We start from the raw sequence: 26,025 nt of genomic DNA, 5'->3' as shown, positions 1-26,025 counted from the left end.
GCAAGGTATACCGGTACAGCACAGCAGTCCCGTAAAGCGAATTGCAGCTCGTCTGACGGCTATAATTCCTCGCCAGTAAATTTCTTTATGCAACGCGATCCTTTCTCAAGCTCCTTAGCCCGAGTCGCCGGGGACTTGGGAAGCAAGGCTTGTCTTCGGACTTTGTCTGTGCTTTGCGGAAACGCTTCTCGGGCCCGATACGGTTCTCGCACAAATGGCCTGGACAATACCCACACGCATAAAGCTCAGAGGTCGAACGGGGGTCGCTCTGCTGGACTCTGAGAGCTCCGCTGACCATGAGGGAGCCCCGCGGCAAGAAGAGACGACGCGGCTTTCTCGGTCCCAAGGCGTCCCTCTGTAGGAGTGTCCAGTTGCCCCGGCGCGTAGCCGTCTCTCGCTAAGTGGCCGCCGCAGGACGCCTAATCCGGCCGGAATTAAAACAAGGGGCCCTGACACAGTCGCGGGACTCGGACAGGGGATTAGGAGGCAAGGGCTCGCCGCGTGGGCCGGAGCACAGAAAGGGAGCCTCGCACAAACAGAAGCAGTATAGCAAGCAGCAGCAGCAGCGGCAGGCCCGAGAGACAGAAGTAACGACGCTTTCTGCGTCGCATGCGTCCTGAAGCATTAGCGAACTAACAAGAGCGCAACAGGAGACGAGAAAGAATAACCACGAAACACGGCAAAAAAGAAAAGGAGCGAGAGAAAGAAGAAACGATAAAACAAGAGGAATGCGAGAAAGAGCGCGCACTTGTTGATGGGTGCGCGCTGCCTGCGAAAGTAAGCCGCATTCGCGAGGCGACGCAGGATAAAGCGCGGGATAAAACGGCGCGAGCAAAAAAAAAAATGAACGAAAGAAACGGGAACGTACGGTAATGGCGGGGGCGTAAGGCCGCTGTGCCCGCGCTTTGTAACCCCGCCGATCAGAACAGTGTCCTTGCTGATTCTGTCTGCTTCGGCCCGATGCTGCCTTGCTTCGGCCATACACAGTGGTCACGAGCAGCAGCGTCGGCAGCTGTTGCCGACAGTGGGCTTACGCCGAGTATCCCCCGTTACGTGTCTCTATAACGTCCTCTTTTTGGCTTTCTTCTTTATTTCCTTCTTTTCTCTGCGGATCGCAGAAACACAAACATTATGGATCGAGAGCAGTGATAAGTGCTTTCTCATTTCTCTTTACGTACTCCTTTCGCCTCCCTCTTTCTCTCTCTTTTTTTTCGCTTCTTTCTTTTCGTTCGGATTGATAACCATCTTCGACGCCGAGTATTCCCTTTTTGTGGGCCGAGTGCGTGTATGTACATGCAGTAAGTACGTACAGGCAGCAGCCGAGAAGGAAACAGCAGTGGGGATCTTTTGATCTCGAAAAGTAGCTGACTACCAAACTTGTTTGTTTCGTTTGTCCATGTTCATTTGCGCGTCGGCGCTGCTAATGTGGCCGTGGTCGCAGACCCTATGGTAAGCCTTCTGATTATCCGAAAGCGCCGTTCCCCCTGCTACAGTTGGTTGTTACAGCACATCACCCTGGCGTTACGCAACCGATAGCCATCACTCGCAAAAGTCGTACTGCCACGAATGAGGAGATCGCTGCGGCGGAGGCGGCAGACTGCAGTGTCTTACAAAGGAGTGCAGATTCTAACAATTCAGTGACTGTAACTATAAACTCGGCGTGAAAATAAGAAGTCGTAGTTTCGCCCAAAAGGCGAAGCATCCGTTGCGAATTAGCAGAAAGTAAGGATAGTTGCTTTATTGTCCGTATAAACTAGCAAACACTTGCTTACTAATTAAATTAGCAGGCATGTTGTCAGCCCGCATAGGCAAACATGCACACATCACACTCGATGACCGCGGACACTCGCTGCCAAAACGCTGGCAGCCGCAGCGAGCGAAGTGAATTTCCTGCTGTCTGTCGTTTCAACGCAAACCGACGAGCGAGAACACAGCACACGAAAAGCTACGAGCCATCGGCCCAGCTATTGGCGGTGAGCTCCACCACTGGAAAACCTGGCGCCACCGTCGGCGTGACGTGGCATGAGGGATCACGTGGACACAGCGGCCGCGTCGGCTGCTTCGGTAACGCCGAAGCGAGCTGAAAACGAAAGTTTAAAGTCCCACCTGCGCCGCGGTTCTGATTAAGTGGTGAGGCTTTACCGCCGTGGGTGTCTGCTTGACAACATTTCAAAGTACTATAATAGGTAGTGGTTGCTTTTGGACGCGTGCAGCATGGTAGGCTACAGGTCGGTGCCGCAGTGCCGGACGTACGCAACGGAGCCCGGTGTCAGCCTTATTCACACATAGCCGCAGGGCAAGAAGCTGCGTGAAGCTCGGCTGGCAAAACTTAGAACCGGCAGACAGCCATCGGCTACAACTCTGGTATGCAGCAAGCACAGACGCGAGGAAGATTTCTGCTACGGCGCCGGGACTGCGCGATGTTCGGTGAGTAGCAGAAAACGCACACTGAGACGCTCGCCCGCGCCCGCTGCCCGGCTAATATCATGACGCTTTATTAGGTATATAAACTTTTTGATACTAGATTCTGACAAGTTCACTCGAATGGAAATGAAGCGGTAAGAAGCGCATTAAAAAAAAGTATTGCATATGGTCATGTTCGTGTTATGAATTAATGCACTCGATTACGAAAAAGAAGCAGAGAGAAATCGCAAGCTGAGAAGACCGATAAACATAAAGTGCGACGCAACTTGAGAAATATTATTGAAATGTCCAAGAATTTAGAAGACAAAAAAAGATTGAATCGTCGCGACGGCACATCACAGTCGCCGTAGGCGTCGAAGTCTCTATAACGAAATTATTTTTGAACAGTTATGATAGCGTCCACGCAACAATGGTTGCTAGTATGTTGTCAAATTCTCATATGCTGCAGCCTAAAGCTAACGGCACGGTGTGAAAACGCGCTCACAGCGAAAGCAAAACATTCTGGGCGGACACGCATGCAGACGCGCAGTCGGTCGCTGCGAACCCGTGCGATCGTTGCATTGAGGCTTCACTGTTATGCCCTACTTCGTTATACAGACAGCCCGCTATAAGAACATATTTCACATAGCTTACTCTCAGCGTTTGCCTACCTTTCACGCAAGAAGCCGGTTCGGGAGACACCATCGCGGCGACCGCGCGCAGTGGCGTTCACTGTACATATCCGGTAAAGAGATAGCGTCTGTAAACGATTCAGTGCTTTCAGTTTGCCCAAGATTATTATATCGACAGTCAAAAACTTCCTTCGTTTTGAGGGCACCCACATAAATGTCCAGGAGGGCTGCCGCGTAGTGTTTTTATTGAGTGTCGTAAGCCAAACCTATGAGGAGCGCGCTGCGTAATCCCTCATACTACGCAAGGGAGGCGCTTCCGACAGATGGCGACTCCATAACTCATCGCCTCTGCCCTCAAGAAACGTCGCTTTTAAGATAAAGCCCGCGCGATCGCATGCGGCCGCGACACACGCAGTTGTTACCGAAGTACAACGCCCCCTCCCCCATCTACCTCCCCTCCCCCCGGTTCCTTCTGCGTGATGGAAGACGGCGCGCATCTTCCCCAATTTCCTCCCTTGCGCGGGCACGATATTGATCCGCCATCGTCGGCTCACCTTCACACGCTTTCACTCGCACGTACAGCATACGGCACGTGGCGACGATGTTATCGACCTTGGACTTTATGCGGAACATCACGGCGACGGTGACGGCGATATTCGCCTGGAGTGTCCATATAATTGCTATCGCAATAAAGAATACGAGTCGAAGCGCGAAAAGATGCACCGTAATGAGCTCTAGAAACACGTAGAGATAGAAAGTTTACTTAGGAAAACTCGACACCTATCTCAAGGTGAATGTAGATGTTCATGCGATTATCATTTATGCAATGTATCGACATACTATGTCGCAATCACCGAAACGCGTCCTGTATGAGGCATGTATGCAGACTGCTCTCTCGAGCTTCCCTCTGGACACGCTGCGCCATATAGAGTGTTCAAGCCTAATCTTAGAAGGAAAATGTGCAATTAAATGCTCTAGGGAGGAAAAAAAAGCGATTTGGTGAATGGTAACTCGCTTAAATATGTCGATGAGGTTTCCAAGTTTTGTCCACGCATGCAGCTCACAAAACGTTTTTGTTGAAGGTCGCTTCTCCACAATAAACATCCTTCTGTGGAAAAGCCCCCTTTTATTATCTTTCAGATGCAAGCAACGGCGACAAGCTGCTCAAAAGAGCTAGATTAATTAATTAGCTAAGTAGCTAATTAATTATTTATTAGTAAATAATACTATTACTAATTTAGTTACTTTATGTTTATTTTATTTTTGAACCAAAGTAGGTTACCGCAGAAATACATAATTAATAGATTTTTTTTTCTTTCATGATATATTAGGAACCTTCATTATCGGGTTTTATACTTTTTAATATTTGGCATGTAACAATCTGGCATTATCTTTAATGAGGAAAGCCGGCTATAAACCAGGGCTTTTGTTGTATGGCCAAAAAATCGAGGAGAAATCCAGGGTTTCGTTTTCTGGCAGGGCCAGGTTTGCGATGTTCCTCTAACAATTACCAACGATAAACACAAGAAATGGTCTCCTTTTGGACAGAACCGTTATGGTTAAACAAGCAATATCTCTCACACGAACATGTAATGGCAAATAAAAGCTACTCGCAAATGAGATGATTAACTCACCTCAACAAGTGCTCATTGTCAGGCATTATAAACACATTTAAAAGAAACCACACTAACAGAAACAACAGACTGAGACGGGTTTGGAGATCCTTTCTTTGCCCTCTGCCCCATTTAGGCAAAGGAAAGAAGTAAAAAAAAATTGTCCCGTACGGGTGTGCTTCGCTGCAGGTGTGATGCTTTTCCTTATCTTGCAAGCCCTTCTTGATACAGGTTATCATAATCATTGGGAGCATTTCTGTGCGCATCCGATAGCGGTCGGGCTTTTCGTTCTTTCCTATTGCCCTGTTTTACTGGTTGCCAATATACGCTCTTGCAACGAAATAAACGGAGCAACCCTTCCTTGAAGATAACGTAGTTGGTTGAACATCTTCTCAATATCACAGCTACTGTTCGCAATGCAGAGCAGAGTCAGCGCCGCATTATTTCGGTTCGTAGCGTATTACTGACTTTTACACCTATGTAACGTGCGGATAGTGCGATGCGATGCGATGCGGCATTGTTCCATTCAATTAAACGCGTTACTAAAAAAGCTACACCCTTTCGTCCACTCAACGTTGGTAGGCGCTGAATTGGCTACATTTTTACATATGCCACTTATTGCTTCACTATTAACCTGTTAAATGGCAAGATAAGAAAGAACCAGGCTTATACCATATCTTTATATTAATATTAATGATATGATGATATAGCTTAACCTCTTGCTCACAACAGGTGTGTAGTGCTCATTAGTTCTTTAACCTCTGCCGTTGTTATTACGATTCAAGAAAGGGCAAATTTCGGGGACAAATCAGGTTTAACCAGACTTTGATACATTATGCTCCGGGTGTACAAATAGGGAATTACTGAATTTTACATGTAACAGAAGGATTCTAAATACATACTATGCAACGGAGACAAAAAAGTATGCATGCGTCAAGTGTATAGACAGCGCTAAAAACAGCCAAGCACTCAAGCTACGCCGAAGAGGACAATTAATTACGTAGTGACTTCCTCCGCTCAAGAGGCACTGATATCTTAAGCTAGAAAGTCAAACGGTGGCAAGTAAGCATAATTATATCATGAACATCAGATACCAGGGTGGTTGCTTGGGCTAGTTGGTAATTCATGATAAAACATGACGTACAGCGCGATGTACAAGGACTTCGAGAGACGACATACAGTATGTCGTCTCTCGCAGTCCTTGTCCTTCATCGCTGTACGTCATTTTTTATCTGATACCAGTTCGGCTGGGAGTCGCTTCGGTCATAAAAGTACTTCAACTACATAATCATTTGACCGAAATGGGATTTTGAAACAGTTTTGGCACGTCAGTGTTACATGGGAGTTTTTCTATAAGCTGCGCAACCCTGTGAATGGCAACATGTCAAAAGGCATGTTGCTACTATATCACTGTTATCTCACACAGGATATCCTATGACGTGAGGGATTATATCACGGAATTTCTTTAAAGTTTAAATGACGAGTGTCCGTGTTTCAACCAGCAATGAACAGCCCTCTTTCACACTAGCCCAGTTAGACAAGCACCCGATTACAGAAAGCGAAATTCTTGGACACTGGAATACACAGATATCAACGCCAGCCGGCATGATGATGATTATTTATGGTGTTTAATGGCACAAAGGATGCTATGGCCATAGAACACCAGAGAAATGGTGATTGGTAGGCTCAGGGTAATGGCAATAGGATGGTCCGCGTATTCAAGTGGGAATAAAAGCTATGGCGTAGAGTGCCACATAAAAATAGAGCGCTATAATAAAGTCATTTCTGTAGATGAAATGAGTATGTCTAATGGCTAAAATAGCTACAATGGTCGCCAGTCAGTATAAAGGCGCCGCTGTGCCGCTTAAATGATGCCGGATTGTGCAACAAATTGTGACCGTGCGACACTGCGCACTGTGTGACATTATATATCTCAGTGGGATAATGACTATGTGTATTTCAGCTCAATGCGGTGGCGGGCTAGTTGGTGCAAATCCATAATTACTTTGTTTAGCGCAAAACAACAGACACAAGAAGGCACCTTGTCCTGTCGTCTTTCTTGTGTCCGTTGTTTTGCGCTAAACAAATTAATTATGGACTATGTGTATGACTATGAGGCGCATCCACAGACTGTGTGACCACGCCCACACAAGTAGTTTTGAATTGTTCATTCTTCCCTAACTGTTCCCTTACCTTTTGAACCATATTCCTCCTTCCACAGCCAGTGCGGATTAGTCAACCGGAGATAATTCTCTGGTTGACTGCCTCGTCCTGGCGTTTATCTCTCCCTCTGTCTTTACGGAGAACATCCCGAAATAGAATGGCGCCCGTTAGAAATAATAAGGCTGTTTTACGATATCCAGCGCACCACAGAGGCGATAGTCATTTTACGTACTCGTTCGAGTTCGTAATGTTCAGAGAAGCCGTAGTATAGTGAGCGGTGTAACCGAGACGGAAAAGAAGTATAGCTATTATAGCCTTATAAAGATTCTTGCGTGAGATAGAGAAATGTACTCCTCTGAGAACCTAAATACCCCAAAACGCACCGAAAAGTTAAACTTTCTGCATGAGTCCCAGCAAATGAGAGGATTTTTCTTTTTCCAACACCGGCAGAGGATGTGCTGGCCGGCATACACATAGGAAAAATCCAATGCCTCAGGGAGCGGTTAGCGCACCGCAAGCTGAACGTTGGTGAGGACCACAGCATGAAACATCTGTGGTTAACTCGGAATCCTCCATCTTTCAGCAACTGTAGACGGTCATCGCAGAAGCACGCGGAGTAGCTCCGCCTCCGCAACATAACTGCACCGGCCTCTCGCACCTACGAATAGCGGCCGCTAGCAGTGCACACGGTGCGCGAGCGCCATCGCGCGCACGGAACGTGAAACGGGACGGCCCGGAAGACTGACACGTTTCCGTTCCTCTCGCTATGCGGCGCTGCCAGCGAAACCAAAACCCACGTTGATAGCGCATGTGTCTGTTTCGTCCGTTCAATGTCCGTGCAATGAGGTGGTAGCCACAGCTTATGCGAACTATGGACGGCCACTGTCGTATCGAAAACAAAGCCCCTATTCGCAAGCAAAAATTCTTACTACAGAGTCCTTCAACCGTCTCTCTCTCTCTACAGCTACCTACCTACAGCTGTTGACAGCAGACCTGCGCGACATTGCACAATCGTAACCCTATTTCCGGCGACGCTGACTCTTACGAGCAGTTGAAGTAATTTCTTCAGTTGCCTGGAATTAAATCGCCTTAAAACGTTGCCTTTACATGACTGGCCCGTTTGAAACCTTGCCCGCATAGAGCGCTTTCGAGCACTCGCTAGGGAATTTTTACAAAGTCAGTAATGTACCCACAAATAGTTTAATTCGTCAGTAATGCCACCAAATCTTGGTCGCATTTGCAGTTACGCCAGGAGCGCGTGCTAAATTTGTCGGCGCTCGCAAAACTCAGTCATAATGCTCTGGAGTACTTGAGTGCATAATTTATTGCACAGACTAATTAACACAAACACTTTTAAATGTACCTACACATAACCCGTACTGTGTCTCTTACTTTCGCCAAATATAAGTTTCTAGTAACATTACGTTTTTCTGCAACAATAAAAAAACATAGCGTAAGATGATCATATACCGCTTTCAAGCACTTGCTAAAGAAATGTTTCATAATCATGAAATTATTCATGGCAAGCTACATCAGTATTCGTGGAAAGGCTCTGACGATAATCTTATAAGTTCAGAGTGTACTCTCAGCACTGCGCCATGGATCACATGAGCAGCTTGTCGCAGAGATCAGAAAAGTCCACCATCGACTAGTTGACGAAGGACACAATATATCAATGGTTGCCTAGACACTGTGGCATACATGGCAATGATCGAGCAGACGCGGCTGCCCAATCTGCCCATGACGGCGTCAACTGCGTTGCCATTCCTCTTTCGAGAGCCGACGCAGCGAAAAAACTTTCCGCACTTGCGCGTGACCTGACATTAGCCCAATGGAATTCATCCGATTTCACAAGTGCCCGCCTCCATACCCTGGACCCTAATTTACAGCTGCATGTTCCGCCCGAGCTTCCACGACGTGACTGCACCCTTCTTGTCCGTCTATGGCTTGGAGTAGCATTTTAAAATGGCTACTCTTTCCTTATCGGAGTGGCCAACAACCCACTGTGTGACTTCTGCGGGTGCAACGAAACGATCGAGCATCTTCTTTGTCAGTGCTCTCGTTTTAACCCACAAAGAGCAGTCCTCTCAGTCACCTTAGACAAACTGGACAAGCGCCCAATGAAAGAAAACAAGGTCCTTGGAACCTGGCCTACGTGAACATCAGCGCGATCCGCTATGAAGGCGCTGCTGCTATACTTGAAAGACACGGGACTTTCTGACAAATTGTGACTGTACACTGTGTGACGTAGGACTGTACGGTGACACTGCGTAAGACTAGGAACGCCTTTGCGGGCTGCGTGACAGTGCCCACAGAAATAGTTCGTGTGTACGTGCGTGTGTGTGCTTAGGTTTTTTTTTTCCTTTTATTATCCTTCTTTCTTTCTCATCTATTGCATCCCCTTGCCCCTCCCCCAGTACAGGGTAGCCAACCGGAGATAATCTATGGTTAACCTCCCTGTCTTTCCTTTGCCTTTCTCTCTCTCTCTCTCTCTCTCTCTCGCAATTTGTTGATATCTCCGAGCATTTATCATGCACTCAACATGTTACAATAGGTGTCCTAAAATAGAGCATGTTGGATCCACATTCCTATTCATTCTCTACACTAGCAAACTTGTTAATATTGATCATTCCGCCAAACTCATCACTTACGCCGACGACACTAGCTTATTTTTTCTGGTCACACGAGACTTGGCTAAACGAGTAAACACAACTCCAGCAAGCATTCACCCGTGGACACGAAATAACAGTCTAAAGCTGAACGTTGAAAAAACAAAAGCTGTTTTATTTCATACAAGCCATAAAGCTGTAATATATCCAGTTGCTGGGATAAACGGAGAACGTAGAGAAATTGCAGCCTTTCCAGTCATGAGGAGTTTATTTCTCAGGAAGACTTTCCTGTAATAGTAAACAAATAGATTACTTGGCGCACGAGATATCTCGCACAATTCCCGTTCTTTCCGGTGTTCATAAATGCCTTACTCGATAACGCACTGTTTTCCTCCACATTATATTACGGAGCGCGCTTTTGGGCTACAACGACGGCAGGCACCTGAAGAAAACGACTGTTCTTGCAAAAACGCGGGATCCGAATAACAGCCAAGACGCCGTATCTCTGCCATACCAAATCAATGTTTAAAAGACGCAACCCTGTCAAAACTAAGTCGCTGTTCAGTTACAGGCTTTGTAGATACTCTAAATTTGTAAATACTGCCCCCGAGTTTGCTAAATTTCATCTTGATAGTAGTTATGCCAGGGCAGTATAGTCTAACCTTTGCGTCACCCGTAATACACACTCGTAACACTCCGGAGCACTTGATTTGCACACATAAATCATGTGTGCACACATGATTTATTGCAAAGGCCGCAATTAACCCACACACTTCGAACTAGTTCTCCACATTACCCATATTGTTCCTCTGGGCTTGGACAAGCGGCTGTGACAGTGATGTCGCGTACCGCGCAAGAGTGACGGACTGTAACTGACGATGTGTTTGCTGTGTTATGTGCTCTCTCTCTCTCTCTCCTCCTCCCATCTTTCATCCCCCCCATCCCGCTCCCATGTGTAGGGTAGCAAACCGGTTACGCTACACTGGTTAACCTCCCTGCCTTCCTTCTCCACTTTTTCCTTCCTTCCTTCCTTCCTTATTTTCGCCAAATGTAAACAAGGTGCCTTGTTTAGTTCACCGACCACACCGGGAAGCCAACTATGAACCTCCTATAGCGCATAAAAATAAAGGGAAAACACGATATTTCAGCAATTCCTTTTAGAACACTTCTAATATAGTGAGGTACGCGAAAGTGTCGCCACGGATTCATTACACTTAAGATTTACTCTATTTTCACCGAATTTGAACTCGGTCTTTTGTGCAGTTGCAGTGCGACGCTCTGGAACTCTTTAATAGGCAACTTTCTACCGATGCTGTAATTCACGCACACAGATTAAACATTCATCGTTCGTCACTCAAAACATGCTTCCTACTTCAACGAAATATAAACACCATGCCTCGCACAGTTCAATTAAGGAGACCGGGCAAAAGCAACAACTACATGCCTCGTATATCGCATGAGAATGGGGAGAAGACCAATTATAAGTAATTATTTTTAATGCACATAATTACCCTATACACCCAATTGAAACATTCAGCACACATCTCCCATAACATGGGTCTCATTTCGTGTAAATATGCAATTTCTGCCATTTTTCGTCCTCCCATAGAAGCGGGCTACGTTGTACAGTGCCGCTGAACGGGCCCAGAACGAGAGCGTAACCTTTATTTTCAAATCAATGAGATTCGAGTCCGGCGTCTGTTTAGTGGGTCTGGGCACCTGCCGCGGACGCGGTTCCGAGACCTTGTCTCGAATTCCTAAACCCAGAACGAGGGTTTAGGAATTTTTCTTTAACCCCTAGTTAACACACCCAGTTCGAAATTTGCCACCCGCCGCGGTTCTTAGTAGCTATGGTGTCGGGCTGATAAGCACGAGGTCGCGGGATCGAATCCCGGTCATGGAGGCCGCATTTCGATGGAGGCTAAATGCCAAAACACCCGTATACTTAGATTTAGGTGCACGTTAAGCAATCTCGGGTTGTCAAAATTTCCCGAGTCCCCCACTACGGCGTGCCTCATAATCAGAGCGTGGTTTTGGCCTTTAGAACCCCATATATATATATATATTTTTTTTTTACCAGCGTATGGGCCCTAACATTCCCCACATTTCCTCATACTATTAACCTCATGAGGGACTAACTGTTTCGAGCGCTTTCAGTCGCATTAACAGTGTCACTGTAAAACTTCGCATATTCCCGTTAAATATAGTTGTCACTGCGTGACGTTATCATTGACAAAACGTGCTGCCACTGAAATATAGTACAACTTCATTAATTCATCGCGGCTTGTGCATTTGCTGCAGCACTTCGTGCATATTGCTTTCTAACGCGAAAGCACCAAGGGGCTCGTTGCAATGGCTCGTACCCGAAAAAAGCGGCGTCGTCCAAAAATATCATCATCAGGAATGGTTCATGCCTCCGTAAGCAAGCAAAAATGCAATAGCGAATATGTATGAAAAGAAAGAAAGAAAGGAAGAAGAAAGAAAGAAAGAAAGAAAGAAAGAAAGAAAGAAAGAAAGAAAGAAAGAAAGAACGCTAAGGTATATTGCATTAGGTGCTCGCATGTGTCTTTCAGGAGGTCGACCTACAGAACCCTACGTTTACTTCACACCGCGGCTCGTTATGTCTTGCAAGAAATCTGACGGCTCCGAGCGTATAACTTAATGCATAACCGCGTGTGCAGCAGGCTTTCGCTTTCACGTGTTACAGGAGAGCAACATGCTGCCTGAAGTTTTAATACCGCTGCCTGAAATATCAGAAACTTTCATTGAATTGTCTTATATCGTTCGCCCAACGCTTGTGCCAATCAATGTCTTGCAGTTGTACACTCATGGGCCTCACACGAAATCATTCGAACTAAGTGTTTTAGTTTGCCGGCCGGCTTCGCTAGTACTATGCTCGTCAGAATTGACCTGGGTGTTGTCCTCGGCAAACAGTTGTATTTTGCGAATTACTTTGCGCATGCGAAACCAGTTTTTCACGACCACTTCGAGAACTGAACCAATTTTCCTGTTTACTCACGTAAATCGCGCGACTGCTGGCCTCTTGCCCCGATCATTCAGGAGAGTGAGCAGCAGAGCCTTCATAAATCTCCTAATGTCTCGAGGAACGAAAGATCTTATGCACCTCAACCCGTACATCTACGACAGGTTCGGTCACGCGCGCGGTGGTTGTTACGCTTGAGGCGCGCGATCGGCTTCATCGGTGCAGGACGCCATACGTGTCGTGGGCGTTGTGCGAACCAGATTCCGCGAAGGAATACCTGTAAATCTTGTGACAGTGTTAGTGGATTCTTGCAAGAAGAGGCAACAATAAAATGGGAGAAGCGGAAAGTACCACGCGTCTGCTGCAGCACCGCAGAGGCCAGTCCACGGGGTGCAACGCGCGCGACGTTGTTTTCACTCGTCTCGGACGACGTCGTGCACGTTTCGAAAGGCATGGTGGCACGTACAGACATGCGCGTTCCTCCAAAAAGGTGCCCTCCCCCGCGTCTATACGAAGTTCGCACTTTTTACGTCGGTAGTGGGCGTGCTTCATTTCGAAAGGCGATCGGTCGAGGCTGCGGCTGCAGCGGCAACAAGTATGCGCGGCATCCATCTATCATCTTCGAGACGGCGGCGGCGGTGGGGGCCGCTCGCCGTCTTCTTTGTTCTGGGGCGCAGTGTCACTACACCGAGGAAGCGCTCTCCTGCGTTGAAGCGCAGTCGGGACCGATGATTTAAGAGGCACGGCAAGCCCCCCTCATCCTTGCCCAAGCGATAGCCCGTTGTCTCACCGGGCGCAAACACGGGCACGGTCGCAGATTCCAGCCGACCGCGGCGGACGTCCCAGCAAACCTCCCCCCCCCCTCCCATTCCCGCAACGAGTTGGACGGGGAGAAGGCAGGCGGCGATCTGCCCCCGCGCGCGTTCCGACTCTCTCGTCGGAGCCGAAGATGAGGACAAAGGCAAATAAGCGAGCGCAAACACGAAGATCCCGCCTCCACTCTTATGGGCGCTCGTCGAGGAAACACCGCGGGGAGGGCCGCGCCCAAAAGATGCTGCGTGGTCGCTACGACGGCGAGGTCTTTCTTCGAGTTCTCCAGGGGCCACTTCTTTCTTTCTCGGTTGCATACGGTGGAGGCCGCTGACGCCGAGCGATGAGACGCGGCCAGCGAGCTATGCTCTGAGATTTGATAATTTCGTGCAGCGCTGCTGAAGTTCACTGCGCGAACAGTCTCATACTTTGTCATGGTGGCTGCGCAAAATGACGGGTGATCTGAAGAATATAGCCATGGGAGCATCGTGGAAGGGACGTTTAAGTAAGCCTACTAGGTAGAAGTATGCGCACGCACTGTATGGTTCAATCCTCTCTGCCATCATGCCATTTTGCGCAACCACCACTGCAGTGCTATATCAAACAAACAAGGAATTCTCTACGTGACATACAGCGGGTCTCCACACTCGTTAAGACTTCCTTCCGTCCGCACAAGTTCATCTATTCGCATCTTATTCCTTTCGATGAATCCCGGCCGCTCAGCGGAAAATCGCTAGTGCTGACGTCCTTCGGCAAGTATAATCTCCTTATGTACTACATGTAGTACATGCAAGCCCAGCAAGGTCAGATGGAAGCATTCTCTCCAACTGCGGCACCCGCTGCACAGAACTACCGGGACGCAGAACTGTCAGCTGCTGCCGCTGTGGTCGAGGTTCATAGACAGGTCGGGACGACTGAAATGCCTTCCGCTGCCACTGACCGTTTAGCGGTTATGTCAACAGGAAGAACGCAGCGCCCCGACCTCAGGGAATATACACTCTTCGCGACCACGCCACCTGTTGAATGAAGACTTTTCAGCGATACGATTGAGAAGCCGGGACATGACTGGACGTGGTGTGGTATCGTTTATTTAGCGCATTCTTTCTGCGCGCTTCGGATAAAAAGAGACATTGAGCCTCATCGCATAGATTACTCGGAGTCATAGGGACTGAATGTGATCTGAAGAAATGTAAGTCGCTGCGCGACGACGTTTTAATTTTCACTGCGTGCACGTCAGTTTCCTACTTGTCCCGAGATCTGTAGCCGCGTCTGCCAAAGCGAGGTATGCGCATAGGCGCGTTATACGCGGCTACGTCGTTTTAATTAACACCGGTCGCTGCGAATGTGTCCTCGCGAGCACGAAAAGTAACGAGGCATTCCACTGATTAAAATATATATATCTGCTACGAAATGTCAATGACAGAAGGAAAACAAATAATAAAGGAGACAAGAAGGCATCGACTGGTAATCTTTTCTAACCTTCAGAACTGCGCATCCAATCACATATGAACTCAAGTTTCGTTTAGCCAGCATGCGACATAATCTCTTATGTCCACGCACCACAAAGCACCCATGCGGCTTGCATTACGCGAGGACATATCAGACAATTGAGAGTCCATTCCAGAGAGGGAAATATTCTCGCGAGCCTATTGTGCGTCGTTTTGTGTGCGTTTCGCAGAGAAAGCGGCGACGATATAATGCACCTCCCCCCTCCCCTTTTTTTTATTCACAATGGATGCGCCAAGGCAACGTCGTTCAAATCAGTACACACACACACTGACCCATTACGGTTCCGCCGCCGCGGAGATGAGCGCCCAAGAGCGGTCCGAAAGTGAGCATTCGAATAGGGGCGCCTCTGACGGACGTCTGATGGGCAACAAAACAGCGCCGGCGACATCGTGCCAGCCGACAAAGGAACGCCCGTGCGTGCGTGTGTGTGTGTGCGTGCATGTGTACCGCTCGTAACGGGCGGCCAGCGGCGCAGAGAGCACGGCGGCATCGCCGCAGCCATCGACGCGCCGCCCGCGGACACAAAAGGGAAGGGCACAATGCGACCGACCTTGGCGTCCATTGAACAATGGCCCCGGGGCCTTCCCTTTGCCGCCGGACAATCGGCGTCCGCTGCCGTCAGACAAGCAACAGGCGCGAGCACCAGCGCGGACGTTCCCGCCGGAGCCACTTCTCTGCGGACGGTTCGCGCGGCTGTTGCGGCTATGACCACCGACTTTAGCCACTCTGCGGCGTATACAGCCGGAGTCAAGAGCTCGCGGGGTGCGCGTTCCGCGAAAAAATAAATGTTCCAGCAATTTGCGCACGTAGCCAGCAAACAAAATATCATTACTATGTCGTTTGCACATAACTATATACCTGTAGTATAGGCTGGAAATGCGAATAGCAGGATGTGCGCTGAGATTGCGGAATTATTATTTTTTTCTACGATTCCGCGGTCTGTTACACTTTTGACCCCTGCTCTTCCACTGCAATCGCTGTATTACTTCTTCGTAAAATGAACGCCGTTTCCCACTGATGTTGGGCGTTTCCGACTACGTGGGAGACGCCGGCTACGCGCTAAGCGCGTCCTGCAGGACAACAATAAAGTTTTCTAGTCTAGTCCTTGTGATGTTACAGTGAAAAGTTGCACATTATTTGCGAGATCGTTACGGAATTCAAATTATCGACTGCTTCATAAATGCTATAAGCCTCTAATGATTCTCGTGCCAAGGCATAATCTGTGCTTGTGCTATGCTTCTGCGCGAAAAGAAAGAGAGACAGAGAAAGAAGCGTAGGAAAGACCGGGAGTTAACCAGAGACTGTTTCCTGTTCGCCACCCTGTACCGGGGTACAAGTAAAGGGATGCGAAAGGTGAGAGAGAGAAAACAAATATACAATAAAGGGGGGGGGGCACAAAAGTGCAGCAGATGTAGGTGCAGAGGTGGCGGCACATAGCCACTGTGGATGAGGAAGAGGAGGAGGAGGAGCAAATAAAGAGAGAAGGTAGGGATGTTAACCAGAAATGCGTCTACCCACCTTGGAAGATTGGCCAAGGACCGGCTAGGTAAAAAAATTAGAAAGTAGAAATGTAAAAGAACTCTCACAGAATCGGGGAACATGTATGTTAGAATCAAAAGAGGTAGACTGGACAGAATCCAGTTAGGAAAATGAAATATAAATAGACATTTATGTTTTTTGGTGTCGTGGGGAGGGACGATATAAATAAATTGGCAGCGGTTTAGCTCGGCTATGCCAGGATATACGTAGCGAAAGCTAAGGCATAGCTTGGTTAGCCTTGGTTAATCTTGATTACAAGTCCAGGTTAGTCTAGTTGTCTAGCTATGTTGCGGCGTTTAGCCAGTCGTTCGGCGCGCTGTTCGTCTGTTTCCTGGGCGATTCGTTTCCTCGTCATCTCGTTCCGATGTCGACTCCAGGCCTCCTCCTGCTTATCAGAATTGTCGCCGTCCATACTGCCACCTCAACTGTGGTTGCGGCGCACGCGAGCTCTCTCCTTTTCAATCCTCCGACATGTTATCAGGCATGCGACGCAGCTGGCGAAGCGAGCGGAGGCGAACGCAACGACGAGGAACGCGGTGTGACGAGGCGCGCGTTGTGACGTCATGTGCCTCCTCGGAGCACCGCCACGGCGAAATCGCAAGTTCGCGACCAGTAAAGCTTTCGCTTTAAAATTAAGAGGACATTGAAGCTCGGGGACGGCCTGGATGCAATCCCGTTATGATACCTGTAATCGCGCAGTACAACTGTTGAGCGATGCCGCAGTCGATCAGAACGCGACTTTCATAGCAGCAGTCGTTCAATGTCGGCATACATCATGCAAAGACGGCTCTTCGCTGTCTCTGGTACTCTTCAGTGAAGTGTCGTCATCATGCTGCCGTCGCTGTAGTCACTTTGTCGTCATGATTGTCGCACATAGTTGGCGGATTCTGCACACGATTAGAGGAGTTTTGCTCAAAGCTGGTGGTGCTAGAGGTTGTCGTGGGAGTAACTCCGGTTTGCAGCGAATGAGATAAGAGCCGGAGGAATCGATAAAGTCTGCTGCTTGCTTATTTGTTGCTGTTGTTATTGCTGTGAGCACAGGTTATCTAAAGTTACCTAAGCTGCGCCAGTTTTCACAAGTTTCTTTCTCTCTCTCTTTCTAGTTTCTTGTACTAGCTTCGAGAAGTACTGCTTCACACGACTCGACAGAATTGACAGTCAAATGAAGGGACGGAGTACAATGCAGCTACCAAAGCATTTAGTTCAACATACCCGTAGATATTTATGCCCTGGGTACTGCACAGTTGTGGTGACGAGCAAAAGAAAAAAAAAAAACGAGGCCTCTTAAGAACGATTGCATGGCCGTCTGTGGACTCTACTGCCTGCGTATTTCGTCGGACGCTGACGGAAAAAAAGAAAGAAAACAGCCTCTTCTAATGCTTCTGACTGCAGTCGTCACGGACGTCCAATTCGCAATGATTTTACAGGAGAAGCTATTAGTGAGACTAGAAGCGCTCCAAAACGTGATTAGTTTTCACGGTGAGCTAAAGAAAAGCCCCTCACCAAGTTTACAGCTAGAGTGTATAGGGGCATGCTAGGGGAGTTATTCAGGCAAACATTTATGCGTGTGAGTCAATTAGGTGTTAAATGAGAAATGACAAAACGCAGCTATCTGCTTCTTTGGAGGCGATATATGAAACGCTCACAATGTTTCCCCCGCTTCAGTGGGAGAAACAAAGGCGGTAGCGATTATATATATTGAAAGAAGGGGGACCGTGTTACTAGTGATGTGCACCGAAAGTTCTAAGTGTGCATGTTATTATACCCTTCGTGGAAAATGATTTATACAAGCGTGTCAGACCTTTACGAATGTATATGCGTATATGTTACGAACCACGCACGATGTTTGACCAATGTCCAACCTCTAACATTGAAATTTTGACGGAATGGCGAGCTTTTTATACGTAATGTGCGCGCAAAGTGGCAAGAGTGTCAGTATTTACAGATTTTGCAAAACTTTCTTACTGAAGTATTCGAAAGCCTCGTATACAGCCGTTATCAGCTAAATTTCCCGATGTCCCGAGAGAACTATGTCCCACCGAGCAAACACATGGTGAAAATTGGGCGCTCGTTAAATGTAATGTGTGGCCAAACTTTCGGGTTTGATTAAAAGGGTTGCAAATAATGATTGAACCCTCGTTTTTTTTAATATTTCGCTCTATTTTAACGCCTTATAAGAGGTTTGCAGTTAGTTGCTTTACCCGTTGTCCTCGCTGAACCATATTTATAGTAGGTCAAAACGAGAGGCAAGTTGTGGGTGATAGGTAGGCTAAGTTCAAAGTGTGTGGCCTTATTGCGGCCTTTGCAATAACTTACGAATTCAAGTGCTCCGGAGCGTTACGAGTGTGTTTCACGGGTGGTGCGAGATTTAGACCATTGCCTTGGCATAACTGCAAATGCCACCACAATCAAGCTTCACAATAATTGCGGGACCAGTCTGGCAACTAAGTACGTGAAGTCAAACGTGTTGACATTAAATAAAGCCTTTGTAAACAAATTCTTTTTCAAGTGCTTAACATTGCTATGCAGCCATTTTACGCTATGCTTCCCAGTGTCCCAGGAAAACTCGTTACAGCAAGTTTCATTTTACAGAAATGGAAGAAATTTTATGTGTAGTGTGTGGGGAAACTTTAACGTTTTTGGCTTAATTAGTAGCTTTACATATAACCACTGAACCTTCATTCTTTTCCCTTATTAAGGCGAAAGCCTTAAGTGCCTCATGGGTCAAAATATCTGTTGTCCGGCGTTATCAAAAAATTGACCGTCCGGCGTTATGGCACAAAAATTCAATGGCACCAACATTAATGGTGCCACTCACAACCATTGGTGGGACTCGAACCCACGACCTTTGGTGTGAATTAAGGCACTCGAACTTTCGACCTTTGGTGGGACCGAAATTCAATGACATCAAAATTGATGGCGCCACGTATGATGGTCGAACCCAGGACTATTGGTGGGAGGCGAAACCACGAGCTTTGGTGTCAGTTACATGTTATACTTTGTGCGTGCCTTTCCTTAGCTCTGTGTAATTCCTCATCTGTTTATATGCTCATCGCAGTCTACATCACGGCCGCTTGAGTGTGTTTGTCTTTGTTTCAAACTCATTGTGATGCAACTTGCATTTGCCCTTTATATTGATATGTTCATGGGCGTATAGGACTGTGTTCGGTGTATTTCTGACCATATGACGTGGTTTCTTTTCATTTTCTTACATATATTTTTTATATTGTTGTTTCCTCTATGCGAAAAGAAGTAGCCGTCCCCATAATAAGGTGACTGTATACGTCTCTTTCTTTTATTTTCATTTCAATAAAAAACGACAAAATTAATGCACAGTTAATTAGTATATAGTTTATTAAGGCACTGCTACGCACGAACTGTGGTGTTAATTAAGGCGAAGTTAATTGTGATAGAGGTAATTAAGGCACCCCCACCGCCTACCTCTAGTGGGAGTCGAACCCAAGACCTTTCATGGGACTTTTATTCAATGGCATTGATGGTGCCACCACTGATGGTGGAACAAATGACTGTTGGTGGGACTCTAAAGCACGACCTTTGGTTTTAATTAAGGCACTCGAACCCCTGACCTTTGGTGGGAGAAAGCAAGCAATAGGAAGTAACAACGCATTCGAATGTCAAATAATTTAATAAATGTCTCGTGATCGCGCAGACTTTCGGCTTCGTCCTCTTTAGCATATGCTGAAGTCACTGTTAAAATTTTTTTATGCCTTATACGGGGTTCTGAGCAATTCAGGATACTAAGTATTAAACGGGACACAGCGAGATACACAGGACCAAAATGTACAAAAGTAAGTTCCTCGGTGTCCGAGGTCACTGCAACCGGGCACTGAAAGAGAGGCCAGAATAACCCAGTCCACAAGCACTACACACTTGCTACGAGATCTTCCATCACTACCGCCTTTCGAGAAGAACGATGCCGCCACCGAACCCATCCCTCACCAGAGTCGAAGCCACCGCCTGGAGGTAACTCCAGACCAACATCTATCCTCACCTCACGCTCCTCCATGCGATGCATCCCACCCTTTATCAACCCCTTTGTCCTTCCTGTACAGAGCAAGCTACCTTATACCACACCACATGGGGCTGCCAAAAGATTTCTAATCACTCCCGCCTCCGAAAGGCTACGCACGAGCCATGGGAGATGGTGCCGAGCAGCTCGGCAATGGAGGATCAGCGAAAGCTGATCGCCAGAGTCGTAACTGTTGCCACCGCCGCTGGGGCCTTGGACTGCAGGCTCCACCCATAACGGGGATCCACCCCTCTCTGTGCTACATGAAAATATAGTTTTGTGTCTCTCTCTCGGTGTCCTCGACGAACTAAACAAGGCACGATAGTTTGCGTTTGGTTAAAGTTGGAGGCAAGTTTCGTAATGAGTAGGCAAAGCTCAAAGTACACGGAATAATTACAGTTTACAACGGTGGATTCATATGCAGGCAACAATATAAAGTATGTCATCTAAATTCTGGCAACTAAAACACTTAATGCTATTGCTCTAAAGAAATCGTGGAAATTGACTTGTGATTCAGGAAACGCGCTCAAACTTGTTGCCCTTTTTTAAACGCAATCATGAGTGAAAAGGCTAACATCCGCTTATTGCTGTAGGCAGCATTGCATAACGGGCAAAGTAATGCCGTTTTCTTGCTTCAGGTTAAGAAACGTGAATGCCAAGAGCGTACTTCCGGCGCATTCTAAAATGCGCCGCGTAAAATGTATAAACAGACGTAAGTGAAAGAACAAAGATCGCAATTAAGATTTTGTTAGTTCACACTATTCGCCACCAAACAAGGTTCCTCTTTGTTCTGCAGCGTGGTTTCTGCGGGAGACCTGAAATTTCCGCGTTATCACTTTCTTTTCTGTTCTTTTCCTTCTCTCACTTTTTTCTTGCTTCAGCACAATTTATCTGCATTTCAAAAGCTAACGTTCAATGTAAGTCGATTACTATATTTCGTATGGCACATTATGCGCGGGGGGGGGGGGGGGTGCAGGAAATACTTACTCTATCATTCACGATGCATGGCCCAGTGGGTTTCCTTCGATATTTAAAAGAAACAATTGAACTGCTAAGCCAAAAGGAACCGAGGGGTGTACCACAAGATCCCAGACAACTGTAGTAATATACGTACACCTCGCTTCACACGACATGTCTGCACAGTCAAAAACGTGCGAACTGCTCACGAAGTGATAAGCTGTAATATACAGCAACCAGCATTTTCCGTAGAAACATGCAAGTGGCATTAAAGAATACTCCTCAGGTCTTTATACGCCGCTTTCTGACGTCTGCTGGAAGATTTAGGGAGCGATGGCCACCTAATATGTCTTAATGGCCCTGAACGGAACAAGGCAGAGTATAATATTCAAATGACGAATTTACAAGGATTTTCGTTTGAAAGTGCTGCTTTCCAGTGGCTGGGCGCCTTCGCTAATATTATGTTTGACATCGCGATTGACTGGCATCTGCTGTTAGCAGCAGTTCCAGCGCAAAAGCTCTTATTTGAATACGAACCTAGAACTGCCAACACAAGGCAGATGCGTGTTGTTAATATCAGTTCTTAGAAATTTCCCTGGCGGAATCCAAATTTCTGGTGAGCATTAGAAACAGAACAATCGCTTGTCACCGTTCATGAAGGTGATTTCATTCTAGTGGTTAATTCACGTATCTGAAAACAGTGTTAATTACATAATTTATTCCATTTTTTATTCTTCTTCATATAACTTTAAAACGCTGCCGCTGCTGCTACAACAAATAAGTATTATAGTGGCTTGCCATTCACGCAACATCGCTATCGTCTGAGCCTCACCGAAATTAAAAAGCATTACGCGCGCATCCGCGATTGCTTTTAATTGCCGCAATATGAAATTGACTACATTACCCCGATCTTTTTACATTGTACAGTTCCCTCGCGTCCTTGCTGAAGATCAAAAGAGAACTTCGGCTTCTTCTGATAAGGTTGTTCGCATTCACATTGAAACTGACAGTATACAAGTCGCAAGTGAACATAACGCCACGCAGTTGGAAGAAGAAAGAAACGCATACATACAATGCGGCAAAGTGGAGGGCGTCGCGGCGATTGCGATATACACCACACGAGGTCTGAGGGGCACCTAAAACAATCCAGCACGCACACACACAAAACGGGCGGATACAAAAGTCGAGGGAGGACGCTCTTTTGTTTCGCTCATGAGGCTTTCCTTTGTCGCTGGTCGTTACGGCCTAACGACCGCTCGCTCGTTACAAGACTCAAACCGTCGTTCCTTGGGCGCCGAGAACTAATTCAATTGCCAAAGCAGTAAAGCGACGGCAAGAGAAGGCAAGACGCGCAAACGTATACGTGTACGTGTAAGTACGTACACAACACTCGACACCTCAGATGCATATGCGTGTACGTGCAGTCGGCGTCAAAAGTTTACAGTGCGTTGGTTGCACGTGCGTGTCCACTTGCTTGTCCGCTTCTATAACTGCGCCTAAAAATTCCCATAGGTACGTCTGTGCGTTTAGACATTCCTCAGTTTGTATTATCACCAAGACCGAACCCACACGCTTGCCGAAAATTTCTATTTCTGAGCATTTTGCACCCGGAACCAGAAAAACCACGCGACAACATAATATGTTGTTCGCATATACTAGCACAGGCTTGAAATTCGAATACCTGGCTGCGTGCCAAGGTTGCGGAAATATTCAGCTTCTTCTCCGGTTCTGTGGTCCGCATTTTCGTGGCCATGACTGTGCTTGCACACGCTGTAAACAAAACAAAAAAATCCCCGCCCAAGCCCTGCGTATATAGATGGCTAATCAGTGAAGCTGAAACGTGCCGCCCCGGTGTTTATCACGGGGTAATTCCGTCGGTTCCTTAAGCGGCAGCCTTGTCGGCTGCCGGATCCTTGGTACGCAGGTGCCGCTTGCGCTCGGCCGCACAAGCCTATTCTTGTGCATGGGCTGCAGCATCGGCATGGCGTAGGCGAGCTCGTTCCCGGTTCTGCTAGCGGTATTGCTGATCGAAAACTGCCTGCTCCTCAGGAATGCGTATGACGCGTGGCCTACCTCTTTCAGAGCCGGAGAGAAACTGCTGTGCGAGCGCTCGGCTGCGAAAGAGAGCAACGACTTCACTACTGGCACAGCCAATCGCGCGTCTCTCTTTCTCTCTTTTTTTCGCGCATGCGCATGGGGTTGCGCCGGAGGAGTTCTCGGCGTACAGGCGACAGACAGACGGACGGATGGACGAATCGGCTAGCCATATACAGCTTCGCTGTAAAATTACGAACGCATACTTTCTATACTATTGGTGACAATCATTACATGTATTATGGGTGCCAAGTTTTCTTAAGATGCGAGGTAAGGAGCCGCACGAGGAGTACTCTCGGTTTATTGCTTTCGGGGATATGCTTCCAGTTTTGCGGGACGTAATGTCTAGGGCGGCGCCTCACGAGGAGAGATAGGCACAGCGCGATGCACACAAGAGCTGCGCGACGTGGAAATAACGCTGGTGGGAGACGTTTCGTTGCTATATCGTCACGCCTGTTTCCGCTGGTCTAGCCAAACAATGCGATGCACCATTATTTCAATGAGTGCAGATACATCATCATTTACATTTACAAAGCGAGCTTGGAAATAAATTGAAGCTACAAGTTATTCAATCTATTAGCATAATAAAGACTTATACACGGTGTCCCACGTAACTTGAGCCAAACATTAAAAATACGCAAATATCACATAGTTGGCCAGAACCAACGTAATCTTGTTTGTCGTCGCTTACAGATACTCAGATTATTTTTTGTATTTCGCCTAACTGCATAATTCGTCTTAATTAATTAATCAACGTCTCAAATATTACAATTAGATGAAAAATGGTGATGAGAAAATTGTAGAGCAACTTGAAAAACTCCCGATACATCTTTCTGTTTCGTAATGCGTGCTACATAAACGTGTATTTCAAAATATTTCAAATTGCCGCGCAACTGGCCACTGGAGGCGCTTTGGCACATAAAATAATTAATTAGATAGTTAATTATTGCAATTATGTTAATTATTTGATTAAGCATTTTGATTTCTCGTAGAAGTAATCGCCGCCTCATCGAGCAATTTATATCAAACCTTAGAATTGTGCTATCTAACAAAGGCACTTTTTTAATTTGGTACAGATTTAAAAAGTACACCTTACGTAGGTTCTATAGTAAACTTTTCGCTCGAATTCACGTTCCAGCGACTTTGCTCTTTTCCGTGGACATCTGATTAAACACTACTATGTGTTAATGATCTCAGTCAAAGCTGTCACTTCGCATAGTTTTGGAACCCTCATATTAGACACGATGGAATAGGGAACAAGAGTCAGACCAGCAACATGACCTTGACGCCTCAGTGATTGCACACACTGCAGGCAACGCCCATGTGTCCTAAGAGTTCCTTGTGCATCGCTTAACAAAATGCACGCAGCGTCCTTGTCTGGATCATCACACCCTCGAGAAGATGACTGAACACTGTTAGAATGGAAACAAATCAAAATCAAACGGTGAGACAAATGATTCGCAGATGGCTGAACATCAAACGAATAACGATATAGCATTCTTTCCCCGTTGACAGAAAGGTGTGCTGTGAGTTGTATCCACAAGGAAGCATGAAGTACGGAAAAACCCGTTGATGCTTTCTCATTTTGAGGGCTCAGCTCCGGCACCGCGTGTATGAGCTATTTGAGGGCTTAGTCATCGCAGCTACGGACAAAATTTCGGCAGAGAGCGCTCATTCTCACCTCACATTAAAAAAAAGAAAACTTAAGAACAACAACACGCATTTAAAAGGAAGCTTTACCTCACGAATTCCGATAAATGCATGTGAACGGGGAAATCGTTTTGCTTGTCATTTCCTATATCATGTATTCGACGAGATTTGCTGAATTTTAACGAAAAATATATAACTTCGTGATTGTAGGAAGCAGACCACGTATTTATTCTGTCAAGCCTTTACAAATATTGTCGGAAATTGAAAGCTTTTGAAGAAAATTTGAAGAACTAAAATTGGAGTTTCGTTCGAAGGGCGAGTCGGTCACAGCGACAGCAAGGTCAAGCGATGCGCTTGAATTGGCCTCGGACAGTGTCCTAAACTATACGTGAGTCTTACGCTGCCCCTAAAAAGATGCGCCAGTAAAATTGCATCACATTAAGGTTTGAGCACTAATACTGTTTTGCACTTTTATATTTATACGTTTGAAAAGATCTAAAATAAGAACTACGCGTGATGAGTGTTAGGTTTAACGACATTTGTTAGCGGGTTGCCATTCTCAAAATTGTAAGATATAGTTTAGTCAAGAACGTAGGACCAGCTGGTCTGAGCAACTTTTGGCGGTTCACTAATATAGCAGTATGCTTTGCATATACGGAAGCTATAAGCATACAGCATATGTATACCCGCAGTAAAGCAGGGAAGAAGAAACTAGGAATAGGCAAGAATCAGATGTATGCTTTAAGAGACAAAGGCGGCAATATCATTACTAATATGGATGAGATAATTCAAATGGCTAAGGAGTTCTATAGAGATTTATACAGTACCAGTGCACCCACGAAGATAATGGAATAGAGAATAGTCTAGAGGAATTTGAAAGGCCACAAGTAACGCCGGAAGAAATAAAGAAAGCCTTGGAAGCTATGCCAAGGCGGAAGGCAACTGGGGAGGATCGGGTAACAGCAGACTTGTTGAAGGATGGAGGGCCGATTGTTCTAGAAGAACTGGCCACCCTGTATACGCAATGCCCATG

This window comes from Dermacentor variabilis, chromosome 4 (genome assembly GCF_050947875.1).
Source record: "Dermacentor variabilis isolate Ectoservices chromosome 4, ASM5094787v1, whole genome shotgun sequence".
In the NCBI taxonomy this organism is placed as follows: Eukaryota; Metazoa; Arthropoda; class Arachnida; order Ixodida; family Ixodidae; genus Dermacentor; species Dermacentor variabilis.
Note: the sequence above shows the minus strand (reverse complement) of the source record.